We start from the raw sequence: 4283 nt of genomic DNA, 5'->3' as shown, positions 1-4283 counted from the left end.
GAAGCATGAAACCAACAAGTTAGTAGGTGGACACTGGGGACTCAGGCCTATAATCCTAGTTACTCATGAGGCTGATGATCACAGTTCAAAGACAGCAGGAGTGAGAAAATCTGTGACTCTTCTCTCCAATTAACAACCAAAAAGCCATAAAAGGAGCTGGGACTCCAGAGGTAGAGTAGCCTTGATTACAAAAACTCAAGTGCAGCAACCAATCCTGAGTTGAAGCTGATGGTTAGGCACAAAAACAAAAACAAATAACAACAAAACAAGCAAAAACTGGGGGAAAGCTCAGGAAAGGATGGCACTGTCTACAAGGCAAATGTACACATTATATGAATTGTGATATGGTAAACTCACTCTACACACCTTAGTAACAATTACATTAAAAAAAATAATCTGAGAAATCCCAAAGCCATGGACCTTATGATGTGTATCTGCTTTCTAGTGTTTCAAAGTCCCATCATCTGACCTGGTAGCACACATGTTGTAGCCCAGGGTGATTAGAAAATATGAAGGCAGAGATCTTTTCAGATTGTCCCACCAAATCTTTGATTACTTTAAGCTAAAAACAAAAAAAAAGCAAAGCAAACAAAATAGACGTTAAGGTTAATTAGGCTGCTATTAAAAATTCAGATGTTGGTAGTCTTTGTGGAGGGGAAGGGAAAAAACAAATTATGTAAATAGGGATACAGGTGGATCCATAGCAACAATGAGATGTACAACACATTATGTCAAAAAACCAACTTTACAACTTTGGAGGAGGAATTGGGAGATGGGAAGGGATGAAAAGGGGAAACAAAGGAAGAGGCACCAATGTTTAATAAGACATGTACTCATTATATTGCAAATGTAATTGCAACTTCTCTGTACATTATTTTCAAAATTAAAAAATTGGAAAAAAAAGATTCCAGGCAGAATTATACTGTTAAATGATGAGTTAGTACATATGTTTTGTAGATACTGATCTCACATATATCAGAAAAATATCCATGAATTCATAACTAGAAACTCTGAAGTGTAAGGTATTAATAAGGTAAGTTTCATTAGGTAGCCAATGAAGAGAACACCACATGGTATTCAGTCAGGTAAAGTAGTTTAATTACTGAACTGCTTCCCATGCCATATATGGTGGAGAGGCATGTGAAAAAAAAAATGGGGTTGACCCAACCTTGGGCCAGGACATATCTAGGCCAAGGACCGGATGAGATATGGCCTGGTGCAGGAAAATTCTGGCTACACTGGATGTGACCTCAGGGCCTGGGAATCTCCTGTGGTCAAATGGAAAGTGTGACCAGAGGCTGACCAGGTTGTGACTTAGCAGGAGGGGGAGGTGTCTGCCTCCAGGCATGCCAGATACCTAGGTAACACATAAAGGATGGAAAGTTCACCAAGAAGAGAAGTGTCTGCATAGGGTCTGCATGGCTTAGGCAGACCTAATACTAAATATAGGTAGCACCTCTGCCTGACTCCAAACCGTTCATTCTCAATCATTATCTTTCTTTTCTTTTCTTTTTCTTCCTTACTTTCTTCCTTCCTTTCCTTCTTCCTTCCTTCCTTCCTTCCTTCCTTCCTTCCTTCCTTCCTTCCTTCCTTCCTTCCTTCCTTTCTTTCTTTCTTTCTTTCTTTCTTTCTTTCTTTCTTTCTTTCTTTCTTTCTTTCTTTCCTTCCATCCTTCCTTCCTTCCTTCCTTCCTTCCTTCCTTCCTTCCTTCCTTCCTTCCTTCCTTCCTTCCTTCCTTCCTTCCTTCCTTCCTTCTTTCTGTTCTCTCTCCCTCTCTCTATATATCTCTCCTCTTTCACTCACCCTCCCTCTCTCCCCTACCTGAGTATTCTCAGCTCTCAAAAAATGGACACTTGGTCAGTTGAACTCACAAGCGGTGAAGAACAGCTCAATTGGCAAACGTGAAATTTAATTTACTGTTACCTTACACCTCTACCACAGGTCACTGGAATCAAATAATGAGCACTCAGCAGCATGGCATCTCAAGCCATTTGGAGGAGGAAAGCAAGCACATTCACTGCATTCTGGAGGTCCACCCTGGGAAGGTGGGGCAGACTCCTCCCTCCTCTTGGCTAAATCTCAGCCCAGTTTCTGCATCAGGAGAGGTGACTGCCTCCAAGTGAGCCAGTTACCTAAGTGACACAGGTACTGGGCAGAGACTTAGCCTCTTGTGGTGTTGAGATTAATGGCATGATTCAACATGATCCACTAGTTTGTTGAGATTGAGACTTCCTAAATTTTTGGTTAGGCTATGTTTAAATTGTGATCTAATTATTTCTGATTGCTAACCATGATTATAGATGTGAACCAGCACATCAGACCATTCAAAGATCTTTACCACGCATGGAAGATATTAAGTTTATTTTCCCAGATGACATACAAGTTGACAGACAGCAAAATAAGTCCTGAATTCTGGTCGAGATGTTTTATAATGTGAAGCAAAATTTACTTAGCAAAATATCTGACTACTGTGATTATACTTTCAAACTTACCCTACATTTTAATATCAAATCACCTATGAGCCAATGATTCACTCCAATTACCTGTAATCATTTATTTCTGTCATATCTTCTAGAGGTAGGCAGAACTGGAGCACACACTATTAACTAAAGTGGTAGAAATTTGAGAGGATCACAGATCTGAATCAGTCTAGGAAGGAAAGTATCACCTATATCAACCTACTAGGTAGGTATATTGGAATGAAATCATGATCCCTGCTCTTGGAACTGGGTGCAAAAATTGTTACTCTATACGTAAAGTAACTTTAACAAGAAAGGATTGGTGGAGTGACTCCAGTGATGGAGTACTGGTCTGGCAAACACTACATCAAAACTGAAATCAATTTCCTAAAGATAAAAGGAAAGCAAGAACAATTCATACTTAACCTGTGTTCAATGTAAAGATTTACAGGAACTTACTGTAGTTATAATGCCATCATTTATTTCTAGGGCAAACACATTTGTGTCAAGCCTAAATGAAAAAAAATAACACACTATATACCAAGCTTTGGTAAAACACAGGTCTGGCTTACAATTGTGAACACTTAAGTTTCAATGTGCAGTGGTGTTGCAGGGTTGTTAAAGTTTATGGAAGTCCATCCTTTTGATGAACTTGACATGATGCAATTACCTAACCATACAATTCACTGGACAGATATTGCTAATACACACACACACACACACACACACACACACACACACACATGCATATATATATATATATATTCACACTTGTATGTATTTATATATTAAGTGACATGTAAATAAAATAAAGTGTACAATGAATAAATTTAATGAACAGATACCTTTCCTAGATAATTATTTAATGAATAAATTCATGTCTTATAGTCTCCAATGCTATATGACACTTAAATGGTTGCTGATCCCCTTCAGCTTTTTTATAATATTTTTTCAGATGAAAAAGCCTTCCAATAAATATACTTGTATGACATTCTTTTCTTTATGAAATGAAAAGCACGCTGTGTAGTATGGCTCTTTATGTGTCATCAAAATATTTTTTTTTAAAATTTCAAGTACATATTGCCTTATACTTAGTTTTCACTCAACTTCCAATAATATCTATGCGAAGGTGAATATGAAGGATCATTCTGTTACTTTGGGAGCTTCTGTTATTTATCACTGCAATAAATATTATGAAAATGAAACTCTGAAATTATTTAGAGAGATGAATTGAAAGTTTCCTTTCTACACACTCATGCTGTTCCCTCAACTAAATCATAGAACTTAAAATAAGTAACATGTTAGCTGGGAGCCAGTGGTTCATGCCGGTAATCCTAGCTATGCAAGAGCTGAGATCTGAAGATGGTAGTTCAAAGCTGCCCCTTGCAGGAAATCCGTGACACTCTTGCCTCCAATTAAACACCAAAAAACTGGAAGTGGCACTGTGGTTCAAGTGGTAAAGTGCTAGCCTTGATCTAAAGAACTTAGCGACAGCACCCAGGCCTGGAGTTCAAGCCCCATGACCAACAAAAAGAAAAAAGAAAAAAAGTGAGGAAGAGCAACATTTTAAAACTAATGTGTGCACATATACACAAAAAGTATATAGAAATAAAATTATAACAGTCCCTGAACTGGCAAAAAAAAGAGAATAAAGTGAAATTTCCTTCAATCATTCATTTAGATAATCTATACTGAGGGCAAGCTATTAGAGCTCACATCACTAACTAAAGGGGTAGAATTTGAGAGGATCACAGTTCAGAACCAGTGTGCCAGGAAAGTAATATGATTCTCATATTATCCTAAAGCCTGGCAAGTTGGAATGCA

Source organism: Dipodomys spectabilis, unplaced genomic scaffold (genome assembly GCF_019054845.1).
Source record: "Dipodomys spectabilis isolate Male_0828 unplaced genomic scaffold, ASM1905484v1 ptg000386l, whole genome shotgun sequence".
Taxonomy (NCBI): Eukaryota; Metazoa; Chordata; class Mammalia; order Rodentia; family Heteromyidae; genus Dipodomys; species Dipodomys spectabilis.
This window is presented reverse-complemented; position numbering follows the sequence as displayed.